The following is a 15,474-nucleotide window of genomic DNA, read 5'->3' as shown; positions in this document are numbered from 1 at the left end:
CAGAAACGAGAGCTGTGATTGGTTGCCCCGGCCTACTCGGGGCGGGCCGGCCAATGGGGAAGGCCCTTGTGAGGTGCGAGGCTGCCCTCGTCCAGGTGCTCGCGCCGTGCGGGCGGCGGTGTGTCCGTGGGGCCGGGGGCGCTGCGCGAGACAGTCCGCTGCTGTTCGTGGCTCGTGTTCGTGGCGTGGGCGGGCAGAACCCGGCTCGGCCCGTGCCTGCCCGCTCTGGGCAGCGGAGAGCGGCGCAGCGTCGTGTGCACGGCCAGGCCCGACGGCAGAGGCGGCTGTGAGCGGGCCGTGGCTGGTACAGCTGGTGGCCGGGAGAGGGGTGGGCCGTCTTTTTCAGGTGATCTGCTGAGTTCAGGCCTTGTCCTGATAGCAGCTGCTGTTGTGTAGGAGTGAGTGCCTTTGAAGTAAAACCAGCGGCTGTACCAAGTTCCCCACGGTCCGTGGCCTCTCCCGTTGTTCTGCTGGTGTGTGCTGGAGTTAGTACCGGGCTGGGAACGCGGCACAGCGGCGTTCGGGGCGGGGACTTAGGGGAGGAGGTTTGCTTGGGTGAGAACTTACTCGTTCTTTGGTTGGGTGAGCCCTGTGAGCTGCCTTCTTCATTTGGGAAAGAGTAGTGTTACGAAGGTTGCTTTTAATAGAAAAGCTTTGAAATACAAAAGAAAAGTTAATGGTATTCAGTAGATAGGGTTCGTATATTGCTCTCTCTTAAATCATAGCTATGAACAAAAGTGCACTTCTGACTTTCTTATAGCGCACTAGAAGTAAAAAAAAAAAAAAAAAAGTAATGTCTTGCACGCGGTTAGTGTGACAGTCACTATCGCTGCATGTGTAAGAGGAGGGTGTGCAGTAAGCGTATTTGTCACCTAGACATATTTCCAGCTGCCCAGTGGGACCAGCTTTGGCTTCAGTGCAGGACTGCAAATCTCAAATGCAGCTGTGGGAACCAACAGTAGTAAATAACCTCCCTGTAAGTAGCAGGGGTAGGGGGGTCTGTCTGCTTTGCAGGGAACCTCGGTTGTTACATGAGATCCCTAGAACAAAAACAATTTGTGGAAAATCACTAGACAGAATACTGTGGCCATTGATCAACTCCTTCTTATAATGATATATATTAGTTCATGGATAATTTTTGCATGTTATTTTTTCTGATTGACTGGAAAAGTGTATTCTGTAAGTACACAGTAAATCTTGAATTCACTTGTGTTGAACATCTTACACCTGACTTGTTCTTACCAAAGAAGGTGAATTTTGAAACTGAGATTACAAAAAAAGTAATAAAAATAGATCCTACCTTCTTATTTTATTTTCTTACTTCAGTATATTATTGATGTGTTCTTAACACAGACTAGGGTGAGAATTTTTCCCTCTGTTATGGCACTATTTTTCTACCCACTCAAGAAATACAACCTGTTTTTTGGCAGAGGTTTTTAATATTTATTGCTTTCTTATTACATCAGTTAGAGTTTTGTTTAGCTACAAGTGCATAGCAGCAGAATAATTTTACATGGAATCCACCCTGTTTTGCCCTTCCCAAAATAGCTTATTGTTTTAATTTACAGGAATAAGGAACTCTAAAGTGCTTTGTGAAATGAAAATACTTTTACGGACTCTGTTAACAGGAACTTTAAACAGAATAGAACAAAGTCCTTCTACAAATGCCAGACTGATGGCATGGCCAAAATAAAGAAATAATTGAGCTCTAGCAACATTTTTTATAACTGGTGCAAAAACTGTTATTGCAATTAAAAGTTTACTGTAAACCAAATAATAGTGAAAGACTGCAACATGCAAAATTGGGCCGTCTGAAGGAAGAATTTTATGAGTGGGAAATATGAGGAATTTTATCTGAGAGAAATTAGTTTACTATTTTGAAGAACATGGTAAGATCTAAACATGCAGTTTATTTATATTTATATTTACTTTATTTATTTATAGTAGTAGATATTTTATCAGCACTTTGCCTGCATGAGTTTGCTCAGTAATTTTTTCTCTTTTCATACACTTCTGTTTTAGATTCAGTGAATGAGATGCAAGAAGTGTAAGCTACCTGAGTTCTGTGGACTTCAGGGAAGTAACATTATTTTATATCATCTCAGGAAGCTCTGTTTGAGAACAGGGAAAGGCGAAGGCCACATAGCTGCTCTCCCTGTTTCAGTTCCTACAAAGCATCTGTAAGATGAAAAGACGTAGTTTCATTTTATTTTGTGTATGTAAACAGTTCTTTTTCCAATGAAGCAGAAGAAACAAGGAAAAAAGGAAACGGAAAATACCAGGTATCTCTGCCTTTGTTCTTGCAGGACTTGTAGCCACAATCCTATACTTTGACAGAATCTATCAGTCTGTAACTGATGCTTTCCTTACTGGTTTCATGGTTTTAGGGGGGCTCTGGAAAGAAAAGGGAATAAAAGGGGATGGAATTATAAAGCCTATGGCCTGCAGCTTTCTCAAAGATAAGCTTGCCTAACACTCTGTTTTGTTGGTATCAGGTTAATAATAATTCAGAAGGGCAGAAGATAGGAAGAGAAGGAGGCAATGAACAGGTTCTTGCCACAAGTGAGCCACACTCTCCCCTGAATGCTTGCACAGAGTTGTTTTTACCAGGAATCCTGCTGTCTCAGTAAAAGAATGAGTATCAGATGTTTAGCCTCATCTTCAGAATCCCTTTAGCTCATTTGAATTTGGACACATCACTGTGTTACATCACACAGTGTATCAACATTAATAAGTCTCCAGTTGTTAAAGACTTGGTAAAATAATAAAAGTGCTCTAGTGGCTTACATTTAGCAGTACTTTTGCAGAAGGTGGAGGTAAGGCTTAAATATTAAAAAAGTCAGGAAGCCATGTTTACCTGTAAGTCAGCAACTTTGGCATTTCAGAAACTCAGCAAGAAGCTTTGGAGGGCTGAGAAAGCACTGTAAGCTCTAGTGAAAGCAGTGTGCTCTGTCACTGAGCTCCCTGGACTGGCTGTGACAGTAATCCAAAATGCCAAAATATTGCCCATTGTGATGTTATAAGTAATGATTGCACACAAAATGGGAGAAGGTATTGGCATGGCAGTGATAATAGTATAATTAGGAAAGTAAACTCTGAAAGAAAAAAAATACCACATTTAAGATGTATTTTTATACTTTCAGAACATAAAAGAGATGATGTTCTCTGGTTTGTTTATGATTGTGTTCACAGTAGTTTGTGCTATTGTGTGTACTGTGGAAAAGTGAGTTTAATATAAATGTAAATACAATCTTGCATTGAGCAGTGATTGAAAGGTTTATTTTTTTTAGCTGTTCATTTCTGCAGTAGGAGACTGAAGTGACCAGTATGGCAATGCAAGGGACAGGGAAATGGAGAGTCCCAACTGGGCTCCCTTCCTTCCACTGGTCTGAGGAAATTGGTGTTCACTGGGTAATGTTTTATCTTTGTTGAAAATGCTGAAACCTGAGAAACAAAAGGAAGTGCATTTGTTGTTCAGTGCTTAGTCCTTTTCTGTCACGAAGCATGAAATGATAGTTTAGAAGTGAGCAGCAATGACATTGTATGCAAACGGAATCAATTTTAATGGATTTTTTGAGAGAACACAATGACATTATCCACAGAATCATCAAAGTCACTGTGTGTGCAGATAATGCATGTGAGTTTCTAAGTGGCAGCATTGGGTACTGTGGGGTGCCTTACATGCTCATAAGGTTCTGTGGCTTCTGGGCATTACCCCTTCCATACTGGAAAGCCCAGAGGCAGAAGTCAAGCACTCCTTTGTGAGTAGCAAACTGAAATTTTGGTAGCTGAAATTCAGTTTCTGCTTCAGCTGTCAGACATTGCACTGATCTCAGCAGATCACAGTAGACACCTGCAATTGCTGTGCTCATGGCATTCTTTCTTACAGACAACCTCTGAGACAGCTATGATCAAAAAAATGTCATGTATGAGACTGTAAAAGTTTATTTCTTTAGTTTCTTTCAGCCAGGAAGCAGGAGAAGAGGACTTCAAGGTGCTAGTGCTGTTTCTTGCAACAACAATGAGCTGGTCATCATCAAATCTGACGGTGATCAACATCCCTAAATACACCAAACAGGCCTGCTCCATGGTGTGCCTGACCTCTGCAGCTGGGGCACAAGATTCGTGGTTCACTTCCAGATACAGACCTGCTGTGGTGAGACCTCTGAAGGGGTGACCCACAGCTAAACATTCAGGATTTTTGCTGTTGATTTCCTTTTTTATCTTTTTTTACCTTTCTATCTTTAATTTCCATAAGGTTGCTGTTCATCCTGCCTTACAGAAGAGCAATTCATTGGGAGCCAAGCTGTAGGTAAGTGGTCTGTAACACACTGTGAAAAAACTTCCAGGTGAAGGAGTTATGTTTGGTGGCCAGTGGTTCTGAGATATCTAATGATAAATCAGCAACTGCACCAGTAAAAGACCTAACTGTTGATGTAAAATCTTAAGAATATTGGGAATTGCAAATTTCCTGGCATAAGAAAATCACAGAACTTCAAAGTATGACATGAAGTTGTGTGTCTGTTATGTGGTGAGGAATATGGTCAGAAAAAGACAAGAACTTACTTTAAATGCAACATCAAGTTGAATAAAGCTTACCAAAGAAAAGAATATTCAAGTTAAGGTACAGCAAATATGGGAAGGTAAAACATAAAATAATTACTACTTCTGTTTTCATTCTGTAACCAGACTTCTGTCAGGTTTTGCCAGCTATGAAGCAGAAATGATAAAGTTAGAAGCCACAGTTAATCTGTGGATTAAATCCAGTGGAAGTGACTGTGATTGAGCATAGTCACTTCCACTTAGTTTAATCCACAGAATCATTACTTTGAGCTCGGTTTAATTCGTTTCAGTGTTGGCTTTGGTCTTTTATTATTTGCCCATTTATTATTTCTGTTTCTTCACTTCTCTGTGCTTTTTGCAATGTGTGAATATTATGTGTTGTCACTTCTGCTAAGCTTCTTTTCATTCAAAAGCACAGAAAACACCAGCATGTCATCAGGAAGTGCTCAGATGAGTGAATTGATCCAGTAGCTTATTCAGTAAAAGTTGCATAACATTCATTCATGTTCATGCTTGCAAGTCAGCAGTGACTCACAGGTGAAAACACCACTGCAAAATATTGCAAAAAATGCTGGATATTTTTGCAATATGCCTTCTGAGGCAGATATTATAATGTCAGATGAGTAATATGTTAAGCCTACTGGGGTAGTCAATGCTCAAAAATCAGAATTTATATTTGCAGAATCATCACAAAAAGGATGCTTGGGTACAGTTGATTAATAATGCTTGCTGTTGGGTAGTTGGTATGTTTGTGTGAGACTGCAAACTGAATTTGGAATTGAGAGTTCTGTCAGTTTTTCTTCTGCCTCTCAGTTGAGCCACTGCAAAGAACAAAAGAAAGTCTTTCAGACAGCATTATGAGGTGATGAAATTCTGTGTATTTCTGGGTGGCTGTGCATCCCAGTGGAGCCTATGTGAGTAAGAAAATGGCTGTATTCCATGGCAAAATGTTATTTATAATCTGAATCTGGACATAAATGTGAGAGTGTAATGGAGATTCAAGAGCAGTTGATTATGTGATGAGGCTGATGAGAGCTTAGCAAAGTAGCTACAAATTATACATAAAAGAACCTCTGCTTAACCTTTTTCTTTTAAGGAGACCCTACAGATGCATAAAATCCAGATACTTTGATGGAGATAGAATGAGTTACCCCATAATAATTCATAGATGCCCAAACTTAATGCATGTGGGAAGGTAATCTAAACTAGAAAAAGGCACTCTTAAGTCCAACCAAGCAATTTTCTTGTAGAATGAGAGCTGGGATACCTTTGGGTTTTGAGAATCTGATCCTTGCATTTTCAGAAATGCCCAGGCACAAGTTTTTCTGACACCCTAAAAGCAAATACTTTTTACCAGCATAGTTTATACCAATAAATGGACTAAGTGGTAGACACTCAATTTAGATATGACATTTGTCATATGCAGACCGACTTTAGTGAGTTCTTTTGGGGTTTTTTTCAGGAACACTAGGTGACAGTGACATCATTTAACATGACTGTTCTCCTCTCCTGAGTCACTTCCTGATGTAGAAGACAGATCATATCTCTATAGCAGAGGACAGTTGCAGAAAAATGTCATCAAACTACAAAAAAGGCTCAATTTGCAAAGTGAAGTACAGAAATGATCACACACATGACTAAGTGCTGTGCAGAAGCTTAGTTATTTCCAGGAAAGCCAGGCAAACAGGGACAGCTATGCATGTCATTTGGCACAGAAGCAGGAGCTGTACCAGCTGCTGCTCTGGGAGCTGGCCCACAAGTGTCCCCATCATCCAGTATGTCCCTGCAAAGCCATATCAATGCTCTCCATTTCTGAGAGTACTGGGCTCAAAGACATATTGAAAACTGGGCTCCTTTAGTGTGGTTTTGGAGACCTTTGACATCAATTTTGTAAATTCTGGGTGTGGTTTCCTCTTTTTGAGCTAAGAGTAGTTTAGTTTACTACCTGAAAACTTGTTCTGAAGCAGGCCTATGTGCTCCATTGAGCTATGTAATTCCCTTTGAGCTCTAGAAATATGTCTTTCCCAGAAAGCATTACCTGAGTTCAATGTGCAGTGCCCTTCACTCAGCACTGGTGAGGCTGCCCTGCTGCACCTCCAATATTGTATCCAGTTTTTGGGCCCCTTGCTACAGGAAGAACCTTGAGGTACTGGAGTGAGTCCAGAGAATGGCAACAGAGCTGGGGAAGGGTCTGGAGCACAAGTCTGATGAGGAGCAGCTGGGGGTGTTTAGTTTTCCACGTGGGGAGAAAGAGGTTTGGGGTGACCTTACTGCCCTCTACAACTCCCTGAAAGGAGAGTGTAGCCAGGTGTCAGCCTCCCAAATGACAAGAGAAAATGGCCTCAAGTCACAGTAGGGGACGTTCAGACTGGATATTAGGAAAAATTTCCTCACTGAAAGGGTTATTAGACATTGGAAGAGGCTGCCCAGGGAGTTAAGTCACCACCTCTAGAGGAATTTAAAAGATGTGCTGATGTGACACTTAGGGAAATTATTAAATGGTGGGCTTGACAGTGCTGGATTAAAGACTGGACTGGATGATCTTAAAGGTCTTTTCCAGCCTAGGTGGTTCTATGACTCGTACACTGACCCACATGCTGTAGACATCTGAAATCATCTAATGTACTTCATGAAAGGCTTACCATATCAGTAATTATCTCACTAGCTCAGAGAGCTATCTCACTTAAATAGGCTTTTTCAGGATCAGGAGTGGTTTTTCATGGTAATGGTTTTCCCTAGGAGTTACCCTAAATCTCCAGCATTTGTCATTCAATCTGATCATCCCACATTTGAGGAAGAGAATGGGCCATCTTTCTGCAAAGTCAGATTTACCAAATAGCTTCTTGGTGCAGATGGCTATGTACAGTAAAGGTGAGCTCTAAAACTGGTTCCTCTCATTGCTTAAATGACTGGTGAGATTGTTACTGTAGTTTTTGTAAATCTTCAGAGTCCTTAGAATACAATCCTGCATTTTATATGACTGAAATCAAAGGTACCTGGATTGTAACACATCAGACTTAGCATCAGCTATTAAAGCAAATATATTGGAATTATAGAAAATCTGGATCTCATTAGACTGCAGAGGAACCAGTGCAGTCACCACATCATTTTTGCTAAAGTAAAAACATAAAAATCCAGAGCCAAATTTCTGGAGTCTCCTTTGCATGATCCTACTTTCACTTAGTTAGTTGGTTACTGTAGGTTTTTTGTTATGGAAGCCAGGCTCACTCAATTCCATGTCTGTTTTCTACTTAACACATTTTCATCTTGTTGTGTGAGTTAAAGTCATAAAAACAAGTAATGTTGTAGATGTCCTTTGAAAAGAGGTAAGTGGCTAGAGGATAGGTCCCTATCTGTGATGGGAAGCTGCAGCCTTTGGGGTATAGGTTATCCCATGCTGATTAGCCTAGGAAATAGTTTTTCTTAAATTTGTCTGCCTGCAGAACTATTTGCTTATTCTTGAGCTGCCTGTGGTTTTATCACAAACATAGTTTGCTGTTCAGCACTGTTCACACGTTGTCCTGGGGAATTCTAGCTATGCAGGTGGTTTGCAGACAGGTGACTGAAAATTTGCCTTTTGTCTTATTGGTTAGTTTTCCAATTCATGCAGTAGTTCCATTTTCTGAATATAACTGCCATAGGAGACTAGAGTCTCTCACTGGTTTTGCTTTTAAACCAGAACAGAGTGGTAATAAGAAATGGGGGAGAAGAATACAAATTAATTATATATTATAATTAATTATACAATTAATTATAATATATAATTAATTAATATTAATTATATATAATTAATTAATATAATTAATTATAATATATATTAATATATATATATTATAATTAATTATACAATTAATTCAGTGTTACACAGTCAGAGCCATGCATCTGAAAATCTGATTCAATTATAGACTTGAAACTGAGAATGTGATACCTATTTAGCTTGTCTTGTATCCCTCATTAGGTACTTGCTATTTACTGCTACCTGCTCTGGGGACAGGAGGAAAAAGGACAGATCATATATCCATTACATACTGCAATACTCAAACAATAATCTCCCAAATCCTTCACTTTGAGTGCCATTTTCTGCTCCTTAGCTCTGAGCTCTGCTCTGTTACAGGTACTCTCAGGTCTTCATTTACTTTTTTACTCCTTCCCTTGCTGAAGCGCACTCCTGCTGGCTTGTCTGCACTCATCTGACTGCCAGTCACATCTGCTCCTGGTGAAGCAGGAGCTCCTTGTCACAGATGACAAGAGCACAACTCCTCATGAAATAGTGGCCTGAAATGCATTGCACAAAGCTGCTGTACTGACTGGCAGCCCCTCTCATAATGTCTTATCCTCCTCTCCTGACTAGATGTGCCACTTGTCAGAACCTGCTAAGAATTGCCTGCTCTCACTTGCAGCACAAGGAACAAAATGCATCACAACCCATAGGTACAAAGTTGATCAGAAATCACAGTTCTTGTTTTTGTTTCTCTTTTGTCTATGAATCCTACAAAGAATGTGAAAAAATTAGAATCATTCCCTGTAACCCTCTGTTAATCTAGAATATAAGCTATTTCTGAAAATAGCTGACAACTTGAGGGTTTAATCTCAGTGGAAATCCCAAGATATTATGTCAAAAGGGAAGGTAAATAATTACTTTGTTTTTAAATTTTTACCCTATATACAAAAAAGAAAGAAAGGCCAAATTATGTAGCCCTTGTGCTCCCAGCCTTCCTAAAGGTCAATGAATGGAGGACCACAGACTCAAAGACTCTTCACATATGTCTTACTACAGAAGCAAGGACTCAAAAGGCTGTCAGTTTCTAGCAAACATATTCAAAACCAGCACAAGACTACCCAATAATCCACATAATACAGAAATGCAGCAAGATAGCAAGTTTTGTCCCACACCACTCACTTCTTTATTAATTTCAGCATTTTAATGTTGGTTTCCTAAAATACTTCTGGGGATTGTCATGGCAACCAGAACAACAAATGATTCCTCTTCTGCTGCCCTGAGAAATTATCCTTTTCCCCTCACTGATGGCTACCAGCTAAATGAAGTAATGGGCAGAAGGCTGATAAAAATCAAAGACATTTGTTCCACCTTTCCAAGCCCTTGACTCATCTCCTCCTCTCGCTGCAGGTAAGCCAAGCACCAGATGCTCTCCCTTTTCTCTTAGCCAAAAGCCCTGCTCTGAAAGGAGCAAGCCTTATTCCACTCCAGCACTTACACAACCAACCTTCTTCACTTGTCTCCTTGGAAAACTAAACCTCTTCTTCCTATGTTCCACACCCAAGTCTTTAGGAGACAAATGTTTTCCACTGCCTTCTCTACTGTCTGTCTCTCAGCCTCACTTAGCACCTGCTGAATGGGGACACACCTGAGTCTCCTGCTTTTTTTAGTGGCAAGATCTGTAGCAGATGGGACTTTCCCCCAGACGACAACTACTACCAGCACTGCACTGCTCACAACACCAGAAGTCCCAGGCTTCCTGGAAGACAAGACCCCTTGAAGAACTTTTCTGAAGAGCCTGAAATCTCTGTTATCAGAGAATTAAACAGGTAGTCTTAGTTGATGGGTTACTTGTGGATAATCTATATAACAGATGCAACAGAATGCTGAAACTCCGCTGTGCTAATTGTTCCTCTTCTGTCTCTGAACCACAGCCACAGCTGGTTTCCACCAGCTTGCTGGAAAGATGCACTTCTGCAAATACTTAATCAGATCTAAATTAAATTGAGTTATGGCAGAAGGGCAAGAGGGGTGTTAAAAAGAAATTGGAGTATTAAAGAAAGATGAGCCTATTCTAGCAGGAAATGAGAGAGATGAGATTCTTCTAGCAGTTTCCCTCCTGAATACAAAACTGCAGGACTTTCCTATTCTTAATACTGCATAAACCATTCACACAAGGAAATATTCCCACAAGGTAAGTGCAGTCTTTGCTTAAGCAAAATTTACAGTCAAGCTTTCACAGCCTTCCCTCTCTTGGTTATCAGAGCATCTTTATTTACTACATGGAACATACTAATTAAGAGTGTGATGTTTTATTGCTCAAATCTTCTCTGAGACATTGTCCATAGGCTTTGTCTGTAATTGTGCCATTTACTTCCTGCAGTGTATTACATCCCTAGAAATGTGCAGGAACAGTGTGTGTGCAGAATACAATGGACACTTTGTACAGCACAGCTAATTCTTTGGGTTACAAGCAATGAGCTCCAGGGTTGGGAAGGGCCCCCTTGGAACCCTGTATCCTTGCCCCATGGTTCACTTAGATTAAGAATGCTTTTTGTGTTTTTAATTATGTCATTCACTACTTACATAAAGTCCTTCCAGTAGTCTTGACAAAAGATGGTGCATAGTCCATAACATATATGATGTATCTCCTGAAGACAGTGTTGAGAAATTCAGAGAGGGTTTCCAAATGTAGAATACTGTTTGGACTCAGTATCTCAAAGTGACTCTGCTGCTGCTATTGTCCTTTACATGCTAAGCCTTCTCCTCCCCCTCCCCCTTTGTTTCCTCCTTGTTTGAATTTATTTGCCTTAGTTTTTCTTATTAAATATTTCTTTTCTCTGGATGCTCTCTATTTGAGCTGCACCCATGCAGTGCAGCAGCACCAGCTCTACGCCCTGCCTGGGTGAGGACTCTAAGGTCCTGCTTCAGAAAAATATTTTGGTGGACCTTAAGGACAGAATTAGGCAGCCCTTACTGAATACAGCTCTTTCCAAAACAGGGGCGCTGGCTGGAGCACAGCTTCAAGGAAAAAAGCCAGACCTGAGAGGTAAAAAGGCCTCCCTGGTGGCAGGCAGAAGACTTGGAAAGCAGAATCCCAATCAAGGTGAGCACCTGGTGCACTCCTTCCTGTCCAAAGGAAACCACAACTCACCTGCCCTTTCACTAAGGGTCAGCTGCTGTTAACTGCCTCATTGTGTTGCTTCCTCATTTGCAGGTTTCTCACCTGGGCAATCCCCTAGCCCAAAGAAAATCTGTTGTTTAGAGATGAACTGTAGAGTAAAGACTCTCTTTGTGCAGCTACTTTGAAATACACAGGCATCTTCTTCACTTCTGTGTGTTCTGTGAGCTCCAGCTGGACGGTGAGTGCTCTGGCTCACAGCACTGTAATGTACACATTACACTTTTCACCCAAACAATGGCATCAAGTGTATTATTTAATACTTGCACTATATAATCAGTAAAGCATTTCCATATGTTGTTAAGTATCATCATATTCCAATCTGAACTGTCTGTATGGGGTTATTTCTGAAAGGTATTGCAAGTTACAATATTGAAACACAAAGAATGAAAATAAAATTTACCTTACTTGTTAAATGAATGTTTATAATTTACAAACAAGTGCTGTCATGGCATTATACTAATTACTTCAAGAAGTAATTAAGCCTCCATCCTTATTTTGTCTGTACAAGATTTCTATTGCAAGCCTCAGCCTTCATAGTACACCTGAAAAATGAGACAGTTATGGGAGAAGGACACAAACATGTCCAAACTCACTGAATGAGATTATATCATGATGTTATTTCTCTTATTCTGAGATACAGTAGGGCAATTCTGCACTATGGAATAAATACACTGTTATCAGAAAGGCCCAGTTGGTTCCCCAAAAAGCATCCTACTCACTGAAGGCGTTTATTATGAATTTTTTAATATCAAGGTTTCTTGGAAAATGCATGACATCATGTCCCTCACCCACTGTGCTTTGTTCAGCACTTATGCTATGCAAAATCATGAAAAACTGTTAAACAGTCAGCCCTACCCCGTGGCGTTTTGCTGTCACCACTGTGGAACAAGCAGTCCCTTGTTCTGGGCTGTTGTTGACCACAGTCATGGCTCAGATGAGCCCTGGTGTGCTCAGCTGGACAGAGCAGCACTGGCAGCTGTGGCACAAACACACACAATTAGGCAGCACCTGCCATGCGCAGCACTCATAAGCCTCATTCAGAACTCGAAGCTGCCCCCTGATAGAGAAGGAGGCTGTTAAAAACAGAGTAACTATGCTGGAGAGAGCACTACAAATTAGACAAGCAACTGTTGCATTGCCTGGATATTATTAGTGAAGCACAGTATACTCCAGAAATTAAATGTTATGTTACTAAGGGGAAATCTCCTATTCCTCCCAGGTACAGGCAGGACTCACTCCAGAGATGCTGTGGCTTCTGCTGCAGGTGTTCAACAGCGGGAAGATAAGAGGGGGTTTGAGAAGTGCTAGTCACAGATTGCGCCAAACAAGCTAAGGTGGTTACTTTTATACTGTTATCTTTTATAGCATGTGCTACTGAGAGTGTGATACCTGAAGCTGAAGGCTTGTTTAAGGAGGAGCCAAAAACTTTGGCCAAAGTCTCGGCATTTTGATAAAACAGGAGTCCTCAGCTGGCAGTGCTGTGACAGGAAGGGTAGCAAGTGGCCCGGTTGCAGAGGCCCAGGATGGCTGCTGGAGGCATATGAGGGGTATTGCCTTAAAATCCCCATCAGTACCTGGAGGAAGGCCAGTGTCTACTGAAATTGGTGAATAAAGTAGGCAGTCACAATTGTAGTCGAGCCTGGATGAAGACTGTACTTGCCAAGGCCTTAAAGTACAGAAATCTTCTTTGGCCACCCCTGCCCCAAAGCCCATCAAAGGGCTGTGGATTGTGTTTTCCCTGTGTTTACTACTCCGTGCAGTTTAGTCTAATGCTGGCGTTGGAGAACTGTAGCAGGCATTCCAGGTAGTTTGAAGTAAGTGGTATCCATGACTTGGGAAAGGAGTGCATTTCAATCTCAGTCAGGTTTCTTTGTTTCTCATGGATCAGCACTAATGGTGCTACAGTTCATCCTCATGCAAGTGTGGGTTCTCCAAAAGTACTAATATATACATCCCCACCACTTCTGACTCGGTGCAGTGAAACTGTGCACCAAACCCATTGTCTAATTGTTTATCTACTCCTGGTTTCTAAAGCTGAGACAGTGAATAGAGGCAATTCTTCTAGCTCTGGCTTCATGCCTCATAGCAAACATGTAATTCCTGCCATTTACTTCAGTTTTACTCTTGGCTGAAATTTGAATGTACATCACAGGGTTATTTCACATTTCTTTTTCTCCCACAGGCTGGTGTAATTACAGAGGATCACCCTCACCAATTGGATAATTTTTGTGCACTGAGTGGTGGAAGTGTGCAAGTTGGTTGCATGCATGGTGCTCACATCTCATCTGTGGATGAGCTGTGGGCAATGAGAAATTGTTCCCTCGTAGTAAAGGCTGAACTGGTGCTGTTTTTGGGAGTAGAGGGGCACTATGTTCTGTGTGTCTTCCATTCCAGACACTATAATACAGTGGTGGATTTAGTGAATCTGACCCTTGAAAGCCTGGGGGCAATTGCATGTCCAGAGACTTTTGTTTGGTCAGAAGGTGCTTGGGATTAAAATTGTTCTAGGATTTGGAATGTGATCCTTCTCTGCAATCTGAAATATAGAAGCACAAGTGAAAGAAGACTTGTTCAACCCATGCCATGTCTTCTCTTTCTACTGCCAAGAACTAGATGTGCTGCTGAATCTCAGGTTTACCATCCCACTCTATGGTTTGAAGGTAAGCAGATCTTAACCTCTGAAGAGCTTGCATAACACTCAGGTAGAAAGGAATTTCTGGGAGTCTCCCTTGTTACATTTGCTGTTTATTTCTAATTGGGAGTATCAAGCAGAAATGTTCTGAGGCCATGTTGCACATTTGCCCCATTTGCCCCAGTACATATCACCACGTGTGGTTCACTGATCCTTCATCTACATATGGCACATGTGTTCCTTTCCAGATGCCTCGCACCTAAGTGTTCTCTTTCCAAGGAGGATAATTCTCAAGATTATTCAGCATATCAAAGTGATAAGACAAGCTCATCTCAACCCCTGAAAAAGAACTAGGGCAAAGAGATTTTGTTGATTTCTGGCCCTCTCCATTCCCCTCAAGTCAAGCCATTTATCCTCCAGCATAACATCTTAATGGTAAAGGATGCTAACTAGTTTGAGACTTGATGGTTTCCTCTGAGAGAAGGTTTCAAAATTCCATGATCTTAGTCAGAATTTTCTAAATAGATTCTAGCTGCTGTCCATTTTGGGCCATGTAGAGGGATAGAATATAAGAAAATAAAGATAGTGTAGAAAGTAATCTTACCCCTAAGGAGTTGCAGCTGGGCCAATTATCAAAGCTTAGCAACAGGCCTGCCTTTAACAGGCCACAGCTGAACCAATGAGAAGATGATGCTATAAAAGAGTGGGGTGGCTGCTTGAGAGGGGAACTGGAGTCAGCTGGCTCCTTTGTGAAGGGGAAAGAGTCAGGGCTCTGAGGAGCTGCCCCACGAGAAACACCAAGAAGGTTTGGAACTTTTGTGATAAGGAGACAACAGTATGGAACCCTGCAATGAGATACAACAGGGCCACATGTTTGTGTCTACCAGGCTTGTGAATACAAACGTTAGAATAAGCAGTTATTTCTGCTTGACTCTAAGATCATACCCATAGTACTTGTAAATACACCTAGTAGAAAACTTTTGAGAGACAGTGTATTTTTAGACAATGTATTTGCTAGTAGCCAGAGTTTTTGGAGGAGTGGAGAGTAATGAGGTGGAAGTGGTTACCAGACTTTTGAACTGCAGACTATACAGATATAAGAAAGTTATTTCAATATCAGTTATATCCTGAGGTGACTTTCAGTATTTTTATTTCATTAGTCAGGGATCAGTGCTGTGGGAGGCAGACACTAGATGCAGTAACACTTGTTTTTCTGTTCTTGTGGTTACTCTTTAGGGTTAGGCAATGCTTATTTCCTGGCATAATTGCTCAACAACTTTCCTTTCAGAACTGTCAACACATGCTAATAGGTGTTTGAGGAACTGCTGTGATAATATGTACTGGTTACACTGTTGGATTCTTAAGTTCAGTGACTTG

The sequence above is a fragment of the Ammospiza caudacuta genome, chromosome 10 (assembly GCF_027887145.1).
Source record: "Ammospiza caudacuta isolate bAmmCau1 chromosome 10, bAmmCau1.pri, whole genome shotgun sequence".
NCBI classification, from domain to species: domain Eukaryota; kingdom Metazoa; phylum Chordata; class Aves; order Passeriformes; family Passerellidae; genus Ammospiza; species Ammospiza caudacuta.
This window is presented reverse-complemented; position numbering follows the sequence as displayed.